Raw genomic sequence first — 20,651 nt, 5'->3', positions numbered from 1 at the left:
AACAAAGTACACATGCTTCAGAGCCTTTTTTTCCAATGAACATACAAAATGAATAATGGAAGGGACAGGGGAGGAAGATGCATTGATCTGGGGTATGCAGCAGGTCTGTAAATACAAGGCTTGAAAAGGACCCGTGAATGTCAATGTGCATAGGATGGGAATAGTCTGTGTACTGCCTGCCTGGCCATCATAAACGTACGCTTGCTAACTTTTCAGTAAGGAAAAACATAAGGTTGTTAGAGTAACCCCTAACAACAGTCTTGCAAAACCAGTTAGGGATGGAGGCTTTATAGCCCAAAAACTAAACCAAAAAGCAAAGAGAAAAACCCCACACCAAGAGGGAGACCGAGAGCATAGAGGCCTTTTCAAAGAAAAAGACTGCATTTCACACAAATGCCTCTGGCACAAAAGTACTACCACCTACTTGTTAGACTGGATCACTTCACCCATGGGCTAGAAAGTTTCCCTACTATAAACGTACACCACAAGTAGTAACAATAAGATGGCGATACACCGCTCCCCAGTAAAGGTTCGTAAAAAAGACAGATTCCGATTCGTGGCCCCCGTGGCACCGGACAAATACAGCATCTTAACACAAAAGCTTTAGGGATCCCCTGGCAGTGACATACACCGTGACACACCCAAAGTTCAGGGGGACAGGCAGAGGATGACTAAAAAGACTCAAATGGATGAAAGAAAGGAAGGAAGGACAAATAGAGGAACAAATGGCCTTCAGGGTCTGCCCCCCAACCCTATGGACAATCAAAGTCTGACACAGGTCTGACATAGGGGCTTCAACATAGGAAAGGATAGAAGGACTCCCCTTCCTGCAAACCCCATACAGCACTGGGAATGCAGTCCAAGCACAGGCAGAGACGCAACAACACGCATAGACAATGCACAAAACGGGAGCACATCCTAACAGGCTCTCTGACTCAAACACCACCCTCAGATAGGCATACGCACGTCAGCAAAACGGGAGACGGGCTTGCAATTCAGTCTTCACAGATTACCCCAGGAACACCCACATTCAAAAATCCCTCCAAGGTCCTGTGAACAACTCACACCACAGTGGGGACTCCAGGAAAAGGGCTGCACACACAGGACCAGAGACAGAGGGCCACAAACACCCCCAAGTCACCTTTAAGGCTCACACGCTGCAACACCCACACACACGTCCTCCAACCAAATGACCACTCGGGATACACACACACCCTTCGAGGAACTTTCAGAAAGCAACCAAACGCACCTCAAGGACACGGAAAAGAAACAGAAAGGGAGCACCCATTTGCTGCTCTGAGGTAAAATAGAAATTCATAGGAAGTTAGAACCGCATTAGAGTAGTTCAACAACAAGGAAAAAGCACAGTAGGTAAAAAGAAAGGCCAAGCACATTTTTGGATCAGGGGCTTCACTGCCTACAGGTGGAAGGAATGCAAGGGACTTGACAAGGGCCGTGACCCAAGGCAAGAAAGCACTTCCAGCACTTTGCTGGGGTGCCTGGCCTAAGAGACAGGCAGGGATTGAATATTTTTCAATGTTGGCCACGCCTTCACGTGTCCTTTTAAAACAACACACGAGTCATGTCACGGTACAAACAGGAGAAGTCAGCAAACCTTTGAAAAGGGGAAGGACAAATGAGGGAATGCCCCACGTATAGCTCTTCTAGACACAGAAAAGAAATTTCAAGTCCGTGCACATGTTTAACAGAGTCACTGCAAAGGAATTTTATTACAACAGCAGGAAGGGAACAAACAGGGCCTGGTGGCGCTTTTTCCAATGCCTTAGACCCACTGGCCAGGGCTTGGCGCCAGGATCGACAAAACTCAGTGCCTGACCAGCACTCAGTTCTTACAAAACAAACATAGAACAGCAGCATTTAGAATTACAGCCTTAAAATGCACAGAGGATTCAACCACTGCAGAGTACCCTGAAGAAGGGGGGCAAGGCAGGGAGAAACCCAGGACCGCATTAAGCGACATCTCTACACCTGGGCTGGAAAAGAGGCAACACGTACGCCAGGGCCTGAGGGACAAAGAGCGGTGCATGCATGCATCTTCAGAGGTGCAATGGACAGCATCCTGTGTGGGGAATGGAAGGTCACAAGAGAAAGGGGAGGACAGCTGGGAGGGGGGACCCTCCAACTACTCAGCTCAGAGACCACAAGGAGAGGCACACCTGACAGCCTGTCCAGGACACCACAATGACACAGAGAAATTTGCATTTATTAATGACTCAGAGGAGGCAGATAGGCTGATGCAGGTATTCAGGGAACAGGGGGAACAAGGAGGTAGAATGAACCTGCAGGGTAAACAAGGCACTTCAGCAAAACTTCAGCTCTCACCTCACCTAGTAGAGGGGCTGATCTCAGCAAAAAGGGCAGCCACAATACATGACAAATAAAAAGACACCTACCCAACAGGGGACTCGCAGGAGGCCGTAGGAAACCGACGGGCTGAAAAGCTCCAACAGATGCACGGTGGCCAGACGGCTCTAACATTTTCCCCTTCCTTCAAGGAACGGCATCACGGGCAGGCAAACTCTCTTTTTCAACTGAAGAACTTGACACAATGAAAAAAAAGAGTGGGGTTAGGCACAGGAAAAACACAGGCTTTGGTTTCAAAGACATGGTAAGCAGTGCCTGCAAAAAGCTCTCGCCTTACCCTTTAAAAAACAACCCCATCCAGGGACTCGCTGGGGCTCCCCACAACACCCACAAGTCTCCCTACAAACGCCTGCTGCTCTGCCTCTTTTCACCCTGCCAAAGAAAACTATTGGAAGGGGGTGACACAGCTGCTAAAACCAAGGCCACGGGGACAACAACACTTGCCAGGGAACTAGAGGGAGGCCTTGGCCTGCACGTGCCTTCTGGACGTGCTGTGGGCAGTATACCGAAAGGCCGCCGGTGACAAAGTTAAAACACCTTCTGATGCTAGCATGTCAGGCTACAGGGTGGCCAAAGGCATGGCCAGCCCTTTCAGCACCAAAGGGAGGAGGAATCAAAGTAGTTCTGCAACAAATAAGGCCAAGCTAGGGCATCACAGAAGCCATACACAGACATACAGGTACTCATGGCACAGAAAAATCCTTCAAGGACTTAGGACAGCTCTAGGAACAAGACACCACCTGCCTATCACCCCCTGGCATCCCCACATTTCCACCCAGGGGCACAGGAGGAATGCAGAAATAAACACACACACCTTTAGAACCGGGTTCTAAAAACAGGCACTGCCAACAGCTCTTGCCACTGCCTTGAGCGAACACAACAGCTACACCTCAGGGAAGACGTGCAGTCATCTCCCTTGCAACACGGCCTTGCCGTGCCTTACCTTACCCAGACAATCACCAGCCCGCTGGGTGGCAGAGAGAAGAGACATCTCTCTCGCTTCCTCATGGGCACAGAGGGGTTCTCCTCTGGATCTCTGCTCAAGCATCTCATAGGACAAATAACACATGGTCAACCACATATACCCTCAACTCAAAGGCACATGCAACTACAAACCGTCCTGTCCCCAAATCCACATCTTGCCACTGACTTGAAGGAAATAGGGCATTTGGAGATGCTCAAATAAGAATGCAACAACCCACTCTTTAACAAATCCTCTGTCCTTAGAAATAGTCATTGGACTCCATGGTGCATTTCCTGGATAGTCACTCTGTCCTTTTCTCTCTGAGAAAGACTAAAGTGGAAAGATTTCGTGGGACCAAGAACATGGGAAAGCTGACTAAAGGCTTCCCACGCTAGCTCACAGAATTAGAGGTTCAAGGCAACAAGAAAAATGTCATGCAGAAACATCACACATCACACCAATCAAGCACTCAAAACTCACAAAAACAAGATCATCGAGGCCTCTTTGGCCCACCCCTCCAAGGCCATCACACAAGCTCAGCCTAAATAGTAGCCAGAGCTCTTAGCAAAGGCAAAGCAAAAAAAATCTCTCAAGGTCTTTGGAGCAGGGTGACAAAATAGGTGCTGCAAAGCCAGCCACCTCTCCTTACACCCCCACCCCAGAGCAAATAGAATACAGCCCAGCCTCAGGCCACCATCCCCCCTACAGATGCAGGGGGAGACCAGCAGGCCCAGCTCAAAGTACCTATGTTTCTCTCTGGGCAAAGAGAAAAAAAGACACCACCTACAAGAAAGGAAAAAGTCTTAGAGGGAGACATTTACATTTCAACCATTGGGGTTTTTTAGGAAACTGAACAGAATAAGTCACTGAAATAGCTGAAAGACATAGGGAAGCTTGCTACACACTCAACACAAGCCACAACTAAGACAAGATAGCCCAGATTCACTAACTCCTTGCTTGTCAGCTTTATGTTGATGGAGCTATGCTTGTAAGGAAAACCAACATGGGCTCAAGAGCACACAACATAGCTGCAGACTTCCTGCTCAAAGAATCCATTCCACACACAAAACTCTTAAATGCTGACATGGGTCAAAAATGCATTGAACAGGTAGAAAGGTCAGGATCAGGAAGATTCATCTTCCTCAGTTTGGGGACACCTCCTCAACATAGACCCAGCACTCATTTTAGGAAACAAACCACACATGCTTCAGAGCCTTTTGGCAAGGAGCGTACAAAGGGAGGAATAGGCGGGGACAGGGTACCAAGATGGATCTGGATCTGGGGTATTCAACAGGTCTGTAAATACAAGGCTTTGAAAGGACCTGGGAATGTCACAGTGCATAGGAGGGAGAGGCTGTGTACTGCCTGGCCATCATAAACGTACACTCGGCAACTTTCTATAAGGAAAAACTAAAGGACACTAACCCATAAGAACAGTCTTGCAAAACCAGTTAGGGATGGAGGCTTTATAGCCCAAAAACTAAACCAAAAAGCAATGAGAAAAACCCCACACCAAGAGGGAGACCGAGAGCATGGAGGCCTTTTCAAAGAAAAAGAATGCCTTTCACACAAATGCCTCTGGCACAAAGGTGCTGACACCTACTAGTTAGACTGGATGGCTTCACCCATGGCCTACAAACTTTCCCTACTATAAAAAAGACAGCACAAGTAGTAATAAGAGTAGGATGACAACACGTCACCCCCCCGGTACAGAGTAGTAAATAATGCAGATTCAGATCGTCGACCCCCATGGCACCACACAACTATGGCATGTAAGCACGAAAGCTTTAGGGATCCCCACCAGTGACGTACACCGTGGCACACCCAAACTTCAGGGGGACAGGAGAGGATGAAAAAAAAGACTCAAATGGAGGAAAGAAAGGAAGGAAGGACAAATAGAGGAAGGAATGGCCTTCAGGGGCTGCCCCCCAACCCTATGGACAATCAAAGTCTGACACGGGTCCAGCATAGGAGCTTCGCTATAGCAAAGAATGGTAGGACTCCCCTTCCTGCAAACCCCATACGCAGCACTGGGAATGCAGTCCAAGCACAGGCAGGGACACAACAACATCCAGAGATGCTTTTTAAGGACAGCAGAGATGGGTCTGCCTTTGGCAGGGAGGGCCCCAAAAAGCAGAGCAAACAGCAGGGAAGAGGGACACCCCATTCTCAAGGCTTTACAGAGCCTCCGAATGAATTCACACAAGCTTGGGAGGAATGCTTAGAAGGATTCACCCCTAAAAGGAGTGCACAAATCCTGCAAGATGTGGAGAACCCTTTAAGATCAGGGAAGGAGCAGGAGGGGAAAGAATTCCGCATCCATCTCCATTTCTTGGAAGAGAAGAAGGAATTAAAGCATCTGAAAACAAGTTGCCATGAGGGGAAAAAAGGGACCTCTCTTAGAAACCTCACTGGGGAAGGGGAGAACAAAAGAAGTCCTGACCAAATGTCAGGCAAACTCCCCATCCCAGCTCCAACAACTAAAAGAGAGAAAACAGCTAGGCTTATTTAGTTGGCTGAAGGATGACTAGAGAAAGAGTCACGGTTTTTAATTCCTATAGAAAAAGGAGCCTTCCCTGAACCCACAGGAGGCACACTTGAGGGTGAAAAACAAGGAAAAGAGTGAAAAGGCAAACAATCCTCAGCCCAAGTGCTCAACCTGCTACATGTCAACAACAGGGTTGAGTAATTAATTCAGAAGGGGCAATGGCCTAGGGGGCATGAACTCAAGAATGGGGAGGACACAGGCAGCCGGCTACTCAACTGTGAAAGCTTTTAGAGGCAGTCCAAATGGGATGGACAACACGTCTCTGAGACACTGGCCACAGCACTCCTAGACCAGGTACAAAGGGTGACACTTGTAAGAGAAAGGACTGCACACACACCTCATCACCGCAAGGCCACGGGAAGGCAAAAGGCTCAAGAATGCTTAAGGGACTGGGATCTTAAAATAGTAGGGGGTACTAGCAAATGGTACCGATCTAGAGTGGACAACGTGCAAGAGCTTCAAGCCTGCACGATCCCTGTCGGGAGCCCATCCCAAAGGGATGGAAAGACTCCTTAGAATCATAGACAAACAAGGAATGAGGGAAGACCTACAAGGTATCCCTGTGCCATACAGCAGGGTTATTCACAGAGGGATCCTCTAAAGTAGGGGAAGGAAAAAGAAGACCGGGAGATGCTAGACTGGAAGACGTGAAAACCCAAGACTTGAAAGACTTAGAAAAAGGACCCTCCAGTGGGTCCACCCAATGGGATAAGGGCTATGCACTTAAGAGGGCATTAGATGGATTGGGATCAATGTAGACCTATTGGGATTTTGGAACAAGAGCAAGGTACAATACACATAGGTTTATGGGATGCCTTGGGGATAGGACACAACTTTGGAAAAATGGGGGAGAAAAGGGGGGACCTAAATGCAAAAGGAAAAGCTTTCACACACAAGGAAGGAATCGAGATGCTAGTAAAATCCCTGACGACACCCCAACAGATGGCACTAGTGCCTACAGGGTGGCATCCAAAAGGAGACACCTTGCAAAGAAAGGGGAACAGAGGAGCAGATGGTGCTGCCCCATCGGCAGCCCAAACCTCAGGGAAGACGAGAAACGTGTCTCGGGAAAGGAACGCATGGCCAAAAGCAAAAGAAGCAAGAGAGAAGGAGCAGGAGCAGACAGAAAGGAGGACAGCAAGGAAAGCAAAGGGAATGGGGATCCCCAGAGGCAAGGAAAAGGTTGCAACAAGGACCTACCTGGGAAAAAGAGCAACAGAAATACACCACTTCAGTCGCTGGGCCACCTGAGGGTTACGGGATCATTTGCTAAGACGATAGCTAGGCATGGCACGACACAGTGGGAACACTTCATTTCAATAACAGGATACAAACAACAGTGAATGCAGTGGTTCTATAGGAAATAAAGGAAAGTCTGAGTACTTACCGTGAAACAAGGGAAGGTCCATGTGGAAAAAGAATAACTTTATTAACACCTCCTAAAGGAATGGGGAAAAAAGCTTGGGAAACAAAACAGAAGGAAACTCTCAAAACACACTTGGCTCCTCTTGCATACTCGGTTTACTTTCCTAGAAAACAAAAGAGAGAGACAGAAGTTAGGTGGTTCTGTTCAGTCCATTTCACTCTTGGACAGTAGTCTCAGATCCATTCTGGAGAACGAGACTTTCTCTTAGACTCACACATCTTAAAACATCACTTTGAACCGTTCCTGGGTGGATTTATTGAAAGGTCACAAAAACAGCCACCCACGGAAACTGCCTTGGGTCACCCTCTCCTGAGAAGTTTCCCAAGCACCTTGTCAATCAGGAGTCATAGACAGGCATACAAGAGGCTCACCTTGTAAACAGGAAGAGCTGCAAAATAAAGGGTTGTTCCTCTCAAGGAACAGAGATTTTTTTCACTTCCTCACGGGCACAGAGGGTTGCTCCTCTGCATCTCTGTTCAAGCATCTCAGAATAGAAATAGGATGTACTCAATCACAAATAGCCTCCCTCAAAGGCACCCAGAAATGTAAACCAAACCTATCCCCAAATGCACATCTTGCCCTTGAATTAAAGGAATCGTGCAAATAGGGCATTTGGAGAAACAAATAAGAATGGAACAACCCACTCCTGAACAAATCCTGTCTTTATTAATACTCTCCTGACTCCGTGGTGTTTCTTCTGCATGTTCAGCCTTCCCTTTTCTGTCTCAGAGAAAGACTAAGGTGGAAAACCTTCATAAGACCGACAACATGGGAAAGCTGCTGCCTAAAGGTTTTTTCCTCTCTCACAGTAGCTAGCAGCAATAGAGGTTCAAACCAACACTTAAGGAAAAAAAAAGTCATGCAGAAATAGCACACGTCACACCAGCCAAGCAGTCAAAACTCACAAAAACAAAATCATCACGGCCTCTTTGGCCTGCCCCTCCATGTCAAACAGGGCAGCTCAGCGTAAATAGTATCCAGAGCTGTTAACAGGGGCCAAGCAAAAAAATCTCAAGTTCTTTGGAGCAGGGTGAGAAAGTAAGTACTGCAAAGCAGCCACCTCTCCTTACCCACCCACGCGAGAGCAGAGAGAATCCAGCCCGGCCTCAGGCCAGCATCCCCCCTAAAAGGGGAGGCACAGACCAGGAGGCCCGACGCAATGTACCTATGTGACTGTCTGGCCAAAGGAAAAAAAAAGGCCAACTACAAGAAAGGAAAAATCCTTAGAGGGAGACATTAAAATGGAAAAAGTGGGCTTCTTTAGGAAAATGAACAGAAAGAGTGCCTGAAATAGCTGAAAGACAGAGGGAAGCTTGGTGCACACAACAAGCAACACAAGCCACAACTAAGACCCCAGATTCACTAACTCCTTGCTTGTCAGCTTTATGTTGATGGAGCTAGGCCTGTCACAAAAACCAAAATGGGCTCAAGAGCACACAACATAGCTGCAGACTTCCTGCTCAAAGGACCCATTCAATACACAAAACTCTAAGCTCTAACATGGGTCACAAATGCATTGAAAAGGTAGAAAGGTCAGGATCAGGAAGATTCATCTTCCTCATTTTGAGGGACACCTCCTCAACATAGACCCAGCGCTCATTTTAGGACACAAACTACACATGCTCCAGAGCCTTTTTGGCAAGGAGCATACAAAGGGAGGAATGGGAGCTGACGGGGAGGAAGATGCATTGGGATCTGGGGTGTTCAACAGGTCTGTAAATACAAGGCTTTGATACGACCTGTGAATGTCACAGTGCGTAGGATGGAAAGAGGCTGTATACTGCCTGGCCATCATAAACATACGGTTGGTAACTTTTCTGTAAGGAAAAACCCAAGCAGAGTAACCCGTAACAACAGTCTTGCAAAACCACTTCGGCATAGAGGCTTCAGAGCCCAAGAACTAAACCAAAAAGCAATGAGAAAAACCACACACCAGGAGGGAGACTGAGAGCACACGTCAAGGCCTTTTCAAAACAAAAGAGTGGATTGCACAGAAATTCCTCCACTGCAGAGGTACCACGACCTACTTATGAGAGTGGATCGCTGCACCCGTGGGCTACAAACTTTCCCTACAACAAAAGGAACAGCACAAGTGGTAAAAATAAGATGACAACACATCACCCCCCAGTACAGGTTTATAAAAAACAGGTTCAGACCATGCCCCCCGTGGCATCACAAAACAGCATCTTAGCATAAAAACTTTAGGGATGCTGTGGCAGTGACATACGCCCTGGCACACCCAAAGTTCAGGGGGAGAGGATGAATAAAAAGACTCAAATGGATGGAGGAAAGAAAGGAATGACAAAAAGAGGAAGGAATGGGCTTCAGGGTATACCCCCTAGCCCTATGAACAATCAAATTCTAACAGAAGAGGTCTGACATACCGGCTTTACCATAGCAAATGATGGAGGGACTCCCCTTCTCACAAACCCCATACACCACTGGGAATGGAGGCCAAGCACAGGCAGGGACACATCATCCAGAGGCAATTGTAAAAAAAAAAGAGTAGCTCTTAAGAGGCTCTCTGACTCAAACCTCACCCTTACATACGTACAAAAACGTGCACCTCAGGAAGCCCGGACGGTAGCTTTGAATTAAATCTCGACATGTTTCACATACACCTACACTCAAAAGGCCCTCCAAGGTCTTGCAAACAACTCACACCACAGTGGGAACTCCAGATAAAGGGCTCAACACAAAGGACCAGACTCAGAGGGCCATGACCACCCCCCTAGTCAGCTGTCAGCTTCACACGCTGCAAGACCCACACACACTTCCTCCAAACAAATGACCGCTCGGGATACACACACCCATCAAGGAACTTTCAGAAACCAACCAAACACAGCTCAAGGACAGGGGAAAAAAATACAAAGGGAGGACCAGCTTGCTACTGGGAGGTAAAATACAGATTCATAACAAGTTAAAACCATGTTCAGGACTTACACTAGAAGGAAAAGGCACATGGCTTGGGGGAAAAAAAAGGTCGCGTCCTTGGCACATTTTTGGATTGGGGGGTTCACTAAATACAACTGGAAGGAATACAGGGGAGTTGACAAGTGCCGTGACCCAAGGCAAGAAAGGAGTTGCAGCACTTGTTTGGGCTGGGTGGGTGGGGTACTAGACACTAGACACCTTGGACTGAATATTTTTTGAAGACCAGACAGCGGTCATGTCGTGGTAGGGACAGCAGGAGGCAGCAAAGCTTTAAAAAAGGAAAGGAGAAATGCAGGAATGCCCCACACTTACCCCTTCTAAACACAGAAAACTAATTTCAACTCCATGCACATGTTAATCAGGGTCATTGCAAAGGAATTTTACCAAAAGACCATTGGTGGGGGGGGCAAAACAGGCCTGGTGCTTGTTTTTCCAAAGCCTTACACCCGCAGGCCAGGGCTTGGCCCCAGCCTCTGCAAAACTCAGTGCCTGATCTGCACTCAGTTCTTACACAATGATTCCTGCTTCATGGAACAGGAGCATTTCAGTTTTAAAATGGCCACAGGCTTGAAACCATACTCCTGCTCAAACAGCCCTGAAGAGGAAGGGGGGCAGGGAGGGAGGAAGGAACCCAGGACTGCATTCAGCTACATCTCCACACCTGGGCTGCAAAAGAGGCAGCACACATGCCAGGGCCTGAGGGACAAAAGCTGGGCATGGATGGCCCTGCAAAGCTGCTACAAGGGAAACAATGGACAGCATCCTGTATCATAAATGAAATGCAACAAAAGGAAGGCGGGGAGAAGGGGGAAGGGGACCCTCCACCTGCTCAACTCAGAGGCCACAAGGAGAGGCACTCCTCACAGCCTGTCTAGGACACCACAATCAGACAGAGAATTTTTTTTTTTACTGACTCAAAGGAGGCAGATGGGGTGATCCAGGCATTCCATAACTCTGCATCTCTCACCTACTGGACGTGCTGATGGATCTTAGCAAAAAGGCGAGCCGTGACATATGGGAAATAAAAAGACACATACCCATCAGGAGACTCGGAGGAGGAAGCCGTAGGAAACCGATGGGCTGACAAGCTCCAAAAGATGCACGGTGGCCCAGAAGCTCAAACATTCTCCCCTTCCTTCAAGGAATGGCATCACAGGCAGACAAACTCTCTTTTGCACACAATGAAAAAAAAAGTGGGGTTAGACACAGGAAAAACAACGGTCTTTGCTTTAAAAAGGATGGTAAGCTGTAGATGCAAAAAGCTCTGGCCTTACACTTCCTAAAACAACCCCATCCAGGGACTCGCTGGAGCTCCCCACGACACCCACAAGCCTCCCTCCAAATGCCTGCTGCTCTGGCTCTCTTCACCCTGCCAAAGCAAACTATGGAACAGGCTTAGACAGCTGCTAAAACCAGGAACACAGGGACAACACTGGCCAGGGAACTAGAGGCAGGCCTTGGCCTACACGGGCCTTCTGGACGTGCCGGGTGCATTGTACCAAAAGGCCGCCAGTGACAAAGTTAAAACACCTTCTGGTCCTAGCATGTCGGGCCACAGGGTGGAGAGGCATGGCCAGACCTTTCGGCACCAAACACATGACGGATCAAAGTAGTTCTGCAACAAATAAGCCAAGCTAGGGGATCATACAAGCCATACACAGAGGTACAGGTACTCGTGGCACGAGAAAAATTCTACAAGGACTTAGGATAGCTCTAGGAAAAAGACACTACCTGCCTAGCCCCTGACATCCCCAGAGTTACAGCCAGGGGCACAGGAGGAAGGGAGAAATCAAGAAACACCTTTGCAAGGGGCTTCTAGAAAGTAAGGGGCCGTGCGTACGGCTCTTGCCCCTGGCTTCGGCAAGGACAAGGGCTACACCCAGGGGACAGATGGAAGGATCTCCCTTGCAACAAAGGCTTGTAGTTCCTTACCCTTATATTAGCCAGCCTATTAGGGGGGGGAGAAGCAAGGGATGTCTCTTTCAAACCACAGCTAACCACTGTACTGTCTCTTCTCAAATCTCTTCCACAGCAACCTCAGCTGCCACACGTGCTACATTGGCACCTTGCTCTTCAGCATCTCCAGCCACAACGTGGGGTCCTACTCGAGGCACTGCAAAGAACCACCGCTCCTGCTCAAGTGCCCTGCACCTGTCCAAGCGTGGCGGACCGCGGAAAGAGGCGTCGCCACGTCTGCACCCGCCACCCTCGGCGCCAGGCCTCAGAAGCCCCGCAGACTGGGACGCCTCTGCTGAAAGGACAAGGGTGGTAAGCTGTGACTGCCGCTCCGCAGGAGTGGGCGGCATGACAAAACCTTCAAAAACGTAGCCTTGAAAAACACAACACACCGACACCAATACTCCATTCAAAACCAACCTCATCAACAGACAAACAAACACAAAAGAAAGAAAAAAATAAACTTTATCCCTTCTCACGCACCCCTTACAAAGATAGGCAACACAAGGATTAAAAACCACCTCCAAACCGCTCCATAGAAAATACATAGAAAACATGAAAAAACCTGAAACAAAAAAAAAGGGGAAACCTCCAGCAGCCACCCACACTGGCCCCAATTCAAACAGAAACACCTCCCAAGGATGCACAACGATGAAAGACATACTGCCGTCCAACAAACCAAACAAAGAAAACCCTAGCGTATCGTAGACAACAATCCAAGGACAAATAGGACAAAACCTGAAAAAATGAAACGCATCCTACCTCAAACACCACGTGCTCACCAGAATAAAAAAAATAAAACAACAAAAACTCTCATGCACCTCACGCAACAGCCCGTTGCACCTTGCTAAACCTTAGAAAACATTCTTTGAAACAGAACACACCACCAAAAAAAAATTTTATATATAATTAAAAAAATCTCACCAGCAAAACTCAATTCAGTAACAACCTGATCGACATGCAAACTAAGAAACACAACAATGAAGTAAATCAATAAATAAATTTTATCCCTTCTCACATACCACTTACAATCAAAATAAAGAGACACAACGACAACAAATGAATGACATCACACCACCTCAAACACAAGAAAACACAACACAACGTACCAAACTGAATAAAAGGGACCGCTCCGTGAATAAAAACCTCTTACGCTTTAAGCGACGGCCCTTTACACTGTCATAAACCTCAGAAAACAGCCTTGACAAACACCTGACACCACCAAAAAAAATTCAACAAAAAACTCAAAACCGACCTGACCGACATGGAACTTAAGAAAGGCAACGGGACGTACGCAAATAAACCCTATCCTTTCTCACACGCTGCTTGCAAACAAAATAAAGCAACACCCTTACTAAAGAACACAAAAAAGAGAAAACTTCCCATTTAAAAAACATCACACTCCAGCGGCCAACGGGGATAGCCTCCCCCATGCAGCCCTAAAAAAGAGCTCCTAAAGCATCCATGCCAATAAAATACACACTGCAATCCAACAAAACAAAGAAATAAACCCATCTCCTATCACAAACAAGAATACTATTCTAAATATTAGAAAACACGGCCAAATAAATGACAAGGACACAACCTCAAACCCAATAAAACAAACGCGACAGACTCAGCACAATAAAAGGGATCACCGAATAAAGAACCACCTCTCCTAGACATCAACACGTAGACCGTGCCACAGCAGTAAACCTTAGAAAATACGGCCCTTAAAAACAGAATACGCCACCAAAAAAAAAATCCAACACCAAAACAACCACAAAACCCACCTCCTTAAAAACAGAATACGCCACCAAAAAAAAAATCCAACACCAAAACAACCACAAAACCCACATCATTCACGTGGAACACGAGAAACACGACATGAAAGAAATAAATCCCATCTCACTAAACATTTAAAACCACCTTCAAACCACTCAAGGGAAAAATTTAGACATTTAGAAAAAAGCCATCTAACACGACACGCAAGCCTCCACCGGCCAGCAACGCTGGCCCCGCTAGAAACAAACAGCTAGCCACCAAATTCTCCACAAGGATAAAATAGACACTGCAATCCAACAAGCCAAAGAAAGTAACCCCTATCACACGATAAACATCACGCTACCTCAAACCCACTAACACAAATGCTACATGCTCACCACAAGAAAAACGATCCATAAACACCTCTCCTACACCTCAAGTGACAGCCCCCTGCAGCACAGTAAACCTTAGAAAACACATCCTCTAAAAACAGAACACCCCACCAAAAAACCAGAAAGTTAACACCACCAAAACTCAACTCAAAACCAACCGGATCAACAGGAAACATAAGAAATGCAACATGAAATAAACAAATAAATGAATAAGCCATATCCCTTATCACACACCATCCACACAACATCATTTCAAAACCACCCTAACACCCCTCAACAAAACAAAAACAAAAAAACAATTAAAAAAAAAAAAAAAAAAAACCACAAACACCCACAACACACTGCATCTAACAAAACACCCTAGCTTCCACCAGACAGCCACACTGGGGCCCTACCCCATCTCAATGCTCACATCCAAGAAACAAAAACAAAATCACAACAACACCTGCCAGACGCCTATTCAAAATAAGACTGAAATCCACTCCACCTCCAATACAAACACACCCACCCATCAAGTGATCCTCACTTTAGAAAAAAAAAAAAATTGGACACAAGAAACAACATCAAAACACAACATACACCACCAAACAAGATCCTAGGGAATAGAAACCTTTCCCATGCTGGACAAGCTGGCCTTTCCTGCAATTTCAGCCCTCCAAGGAAAGGAAGCGGCAACAACGGGCATGAGCCCCACCTGAAACCCATCCCGTGGCAAAGGTACGTACGCTCCCCTTCTATTTACTCCCTGAGAACAACAAAAAAATAAACCAAAGCTCTCAAACGACGACAAAAGACAGCTTGACATCTTTTTATACAGACAATAACACAAGAGGTCTTCCTTCTCTCCAGTCAAGCCACTTGGATCCTCAAAACCTCATTTTTTCTTTCCAGGGCCATTGGGGAGGGAGGAATGACACAAAAATGCAAAGGAAAACACTCCCAAAAACCCACCCTTGCTGCTGCTGCTACCTGGCACAAAGGTTTGCGGCTTAGCACCTCCTTGAAGCCGTGCTAGGCGTGCAAGTGCATCCAGGGGCCCCCCCAGAACACTGGATATCGTCTCACAGCTATTCTGTGACACGTGCCGTGGACACCCAAAAAGCCCCTCTCCTCCGGCAGCCCCACGCCAAAGGGAGCGGCCCTGGCACCGGCCACCCCTTCATCACCCACACGCTTCTCACCTGCCTCTGCTCTGGACCCGGGCTCTGACACCTCATGGTCGTGCTGAGGCCTCACACCAGGCAGCTGGGAGGGCAGGGGCACGGCGGACCTGCTGCTCATGCCAGGGACAGCTCCTTGCCTACACCTGACACACTGGGCCACCAGCCTTCCCTTGCTAGCCACAAGAACCCCGCTTCCCCTGCATGTGCCCGAGGCTGAAATGGGGAGGCCACCTCCAAAAGGACACGGGCCTCAGGTTCACAACTCCAAAAATTCCCCAAACATCATTTCCCTTCATTTGCAATTCTGCCTTTGCCATCGTGAAGACCTTGACTTTCTCTGCAACGATTTCAAACATCCCTTGACTGGGATGTTCATGAGCTGGCCTGCTGTGCTGTGCCTAGGGCTTAGTGGACAAGCCCGGCCTAAATCCAAACCCCCCGCAAGTCTTGGGAAATACACAGACGCTTTACAAATACTCCCCTTCCTTCAACACCCCCGCACACATGCGCACCCTCCTTTTTTGCCCACACCGTCTCCCCGCCACAAATCCCACATCTCACAAAACCAAACACAAATCCAATACCAGCGTTCGCTTCCAAAGGAAAATTATTGACACGTCGGCCGACATCTGTAGGGCCTCGGGGACCCTGCCGCTTGTGAGCCCAAAGCTGATTTGAAAAGGGGCTGCAAGGAGCGGCTGCCTGAGGGGCTCCCTGGGAAGCTCTCCTGATCGGGGGTGTGCAGCTTCTCTAGCCTGTTTCGCTGCAGGGACAACGTGTTCGTGGATGCCTGGGAGCTGTAGCATGTGGGACTATGGAGGTGTCCGGAACGTGGGACATGTGGACGGCACAACCTCTGCTGCAGCTGCAAGGCACCTGTTCTGGGACACTCACAGTGGGTCTCACAATGCCAAAGCCTTTTCCTACCTGGGGTGGCGTGGCGTGGGGGAGCTTTTGCCTTCACACATTCTTTTACACATCACAGTGATGCTGGGCCCTGGTGCTTTTGGAGGGGGGAGACACCAGGCACTCTCGTGCAAAGTACACAGCCTTTCCTACCTTCATTCTTCCCCCTTTCATCTCTTCTGCTGTAGGTCTGCTTGGGACAGGACTGACTGGAGCACTTGTGCTCCACAGACACAAGCTGTTCCTGGCCTGGCACCTCTGGCCAGGGGGGATAGGGAGGCACCAGGGGGCTTTGGCATCATTTCAACTCCCGTGGACGGAGGCCACTGAAAAACTCTTGGCGGGAAAGCTGCCTCACCTTTCAAACCTGCTTACGTGATGCGAGTGTGGGATAGGGCCGGGGACCTGGGCTGCATAGAACACGGAAAAGGACGGGTCCCCTTCAGCTTGCAAAAACCCGGGGCGGGAAGAACCGACGGGTGTCCTTTGTGCTCTTGGCAGATGGAGGAACACATTTCAAGAGGAAAATCTACAGGGAACTGGCCAGCAACTTGCTGAGACTTACTTATTGCACAAACACACCGTTTTTCACCAAGGTCTATCACTTAGGCAACATCAAGCTCTCCTTTTCAAAGCATGCACAACTCCTAACACCGGGCCACACGCATGCTGCAGAAAGGGAAGGGAAGCAGGCTTACAGGGCTGGCAAAAGCGGGCAGACGCCTCACTACCACATCCAACTGGAACGCCCAAATGCCCCCTACTAAGGGGGGCAGGGGAAGCAGACTTTATTGGCCCACCAGAAAGGGCCGCTCTTCATCTCTAAGACCTCGTGCACCAGGAAACACATTTCTGACAGATGAAATTTAAAACGCAAACCATCGGCTGCTGAGACAAGTTCGGCATCTTGGCAGGAGATTGCTTAAAACGCACCGTCCTGGAGGCTTAGACTGGCACCACCGAGTCAGACTTCAGCGACAGCAACGGCTTCTGGCTAGCGCTCACGGCTCACCGGGCACACGTCACCTCCAACGTCGACATCCAGCTTCACCTCCTGAAAGGAAACACAAACAAGGCTGTCATAGACAAATCATGCACACCACCCTGACAAATACATACACCCTCCCATCTCTAATAGTTCTCTGACTTCCTCCTCCCTCACCAGTGCAGCCTTAGCCTTAAACATCAAACACCACAAACCACAAAAAAAAAAAAAAAAAAAAAAAAAAAAAAAAAAAAAACACCACCAAACAAACTCCGAGCAAATGGAACTCTCTCTTAGCAACAGCAGGCTTCCAGAGCTTAACCCTTCTCTAAAAAAGTAAAAAAAGACAGACGAAACAAAAACCAACAGCATCGAATCAGGACCAAAAGTAAAAAAACAGATTAAAACGGAGCGTTAAAAAATGAGTGGTTCTATGCTTACTTAAGCCATGAAAATAAACTCTACGTTTACATCATGCCTTTCAATCATAACAAAGAGAGGCATTTTAAAAAAGAATGGTTTTCATGGGTGTGGAAATTGAAGCAAAAAGGTTGATGAGAAACCAAGTCATAGCCTATAAAATGCTGAAACAGAGAGAAAGAGGAGAAGCCCCCTGCGACGGTAAAAAACGAAAAAGACATCTCTGGACCTTAAAGTAAAAAATACCTTCCTTTAAAGTGATGCACCTTTAAAAACGAACACCTCGGGATGCTACAGTCTAAAACCCATCACCCATAAGCGGCTTAAAAAACTCCTCCTAACAAAGTCACAAAAGCAAGCTTATCCAAGCGCTTCTTTTGAAAACACTTGAAAACCCACAAAAAAACTCTGCTAAGTGAGCCTTAAAATCCACAACGCTAAAAAATACTCTTCCCCTAATAAATGACAAAAAGACTAGGCTCAAACAATAAAAGGGACTAAAAACGACAAGTTTGGGCTCTTGATGCTCTTTTGGAAAAAAGTCTTCTTCACATCCCCCATCAAACAAGGTTCAAATCCTTCCTGCTTCTCAAGTAAACCTTCCAAAAAATAAAACTCAATTCAAAAACCAAAGGCAGGCAAAGACACAAATTGGCAACGCTCAACCCGGCGCCGCCAACAGCAACGCCCTCATTTGCAACACAAAACAGACAAAAGACTGCCTTCCAACCGACCGGGGCTGGGCGCCCACCGGGGACCGCTCCGGCACCGCCCCGACCCGATAAGCACTCCAGGACAAAGGGACACGACACAGCTTTCATCTCTGACCACAAACTCTTTCCTCAAGTCCACAGAAATCAAAACTGGCTGCGTCAAAAGCCCCAGGGAGCGAAAAACGAGCCTGACAAGGCACAAAAAAAACCCCACTGCTCCATCCCTCACACCAAGCACAATAAAATCAAGCCTCGGCAAGAAAATACCACTAAAGCCAAGCGCACGGCTTGCTTTCCTGCAGCCCGCCCTGGGAAAAACCTGCCTACCCCTACATCTGAAAGACAACAGGGTGCAACAGCCAACACACAAGGGAATAGGGTCTAAAGAAATCTCAGAGCAAAAAAAAAAAAAAATATATATATATATATATACACACACACGCATTAATAAATTCAACACCAAAACTCAATTCAAAACAGAAAACATCGACCTGGAACCTAAGGAACGCAGGATTAAGAAAGAAATAAACCCGATCCCTTAGCACACAACATCGACAAACAAAACAAAGCCACACGTTTCTTCAAAACCACCTGAAAACCGCTCGGCAAAAAAAAAAAAAAAAAATTTTTAAAAATTAAAAAAAAATAAAAAAAAAAAAAAAAAAAGGCAGCGAACAAGCACCCCAGCCTTCACCACACAGCCAGACTGCTCCCCGTGAAATCCTAAAGCTCCCAAAACATTCCACAACCAGAATATACACACTGCAATCCAACAAAACGAACAAAGAAACCCCTAGCCTACGAGAAACAAGGATACAATTCCAAAGATCACAAAATCCGAACACATCAACGACATCGCGCCACCTCAAACCCACCAAAAACAAACGCCACGAAGTCACCACCATCAAAGCCGCTGATGAATAAAGAAAAACCTCTCCACATACCTCAAGCGACAGGCACTTACACGGCGGCAAATCGGACAAAACAACCTTGCCGAAACGGCGCCTCTTTCGAAAAATTCCGAACGCCGCTCCTCCACCAGACAGGAGGGACGGGGGAGCCGAGCACTTTCCACCCTCGGTCACGACTCGCTCCGCCCTGCCCTTTCAGTCCCGGGGACACCACGCCACCGAACACACGGGCGCTGCCCGGCCGGCCCCGGCTCCCCTGCCCCCCGCAAAGGGACCGCGACTCCCGGGGGCAGAGCCGCCCCGCCTCCCTCCTCCACACAGCGCCGGGGAACCGACGAGCCATGAGCACCATGCGTACATACTGAGCATTCAGCGCCGGCTTGCCGCTCTTCCTACGCACCGCGGCAAAGAGAAAACCACCCCCCACCACCCTTCCCAGCGCCGGGAAACCCGCCCGAAAAGAGCCATGGGCACCACGTACCCACGGCGCCGGCCTACCTCGCTTCCTTCTCGCCAACACCACGCCAACACGAGCCGCCGCACCGCCGCGCCGCCAGTCCCCAAAGGCATCCTCACTGCCGGCGCCAGACCCGCCCCCCCCCCCCAACCTTCCCCGCCCGTGCGCCATGCGGCCGGGGCAACCCGTAGCTCCTGCCGCACATTCACCGCCGCGGCGCCGCGCTTTAGCGCTAAAATGGCAACTGGAAAAACACCCCCCCCGCCCTCTTCCCAGCGCGCGGAAACCCACCCGACCTCGCCCTGCGCCTGCACGACCGGGGAGCCCCGCCGCTGCCCGGCCTCTGTCCCCGGAACGCACGCGGCTGCCGGGACACGCACGGACCTCCTCCGGAATAACGAAACGAAAACACGCCCTCCCCACGAACCCACGATCACTCACCCGCGATGCTGCTGCTGCCTCACACAAAGCTCTGGACCTTCGGCCCGCGCCCGCTGCCTGCTCCAGCCCGGCCGCGGAGCCTCTTCGGGAGCTGAGACCATCCGGGAGCCGGTCGCCTTCAAAAAGGCGCCCTATGCTCCGAAGGCTCAACAACACCCTCAGTGATCGCTCTTTTAAGAGAGTTGCAGGGGCAACTCAGCCACGAGGCTCTCCGTGCGCCTGCAGACACGGCCGCTCCATCGGCTCGGCGCTGCTGCTTCTCCACGGCGAGGTCTCTTCAGGTGCCGCACACTGCTGCACGCCCTGG

General features: G+C 48.7%; 1 long non-coding RNA gene across 7 annotated transcripts; it reads right to left on the bottom strand.

Moving 5' to 3' along the window:
• Positions 1 to 1,030: 1,030 nt before the first annotated feature.
• LOC120762640 (uncharacterized) lies at positions 1,031 to 20,651 on the bottom strand. Of its 7 annotated transcripts, none has more exons than XR_009208489.1 (6): positions 20,345 to 20,651; positions 17,297 to 17,471; positions 11,295 to 11,426; positions 7,285 to 7,426; positions 2,415 to 2,560; positions 1,031 to 1,050 (listed from the first exon to the last, which is right to left on the bottom strand). It is a non-coding gene; the product is annotated as an uncharacterized LOC120762640 (long non-coding RNA). The 7 variants fall into 7 exon arrangements; XR_005703939.2 differs by having other exon boundaries at positions 1,032 to 1,050; positions 17,351 to 17,471; XR_009208484.1 differs by lacking the exon at positions 20,345 to 20,651 and adding an exon at positions 20,200 to 20,284 and having other exon boundaries at positions 1,032 to 1,050; positions 17,351 to 17,471.

The sequence above is a fragment of the Hirundo rustica genome, chromosome 23 (assembly GCF_015227805.2).
Source record: "Hirundo rustica isolate bHirRus1 chromosome 23, bHirRus1.pri.v3, whole genome shotgun sequence".
Taxonomy (NCBI): domain Eukaryota; kingdom Metazoa; phylum Chordata; class Aves; order Passeriformes; family Hirundinidae; genus Hirundo; species Hirundo rustica.
Note: the sequence above shows the minus strand (reverse complement) of the source record. Positions and strands in the feature narration are given on the sequence as shown.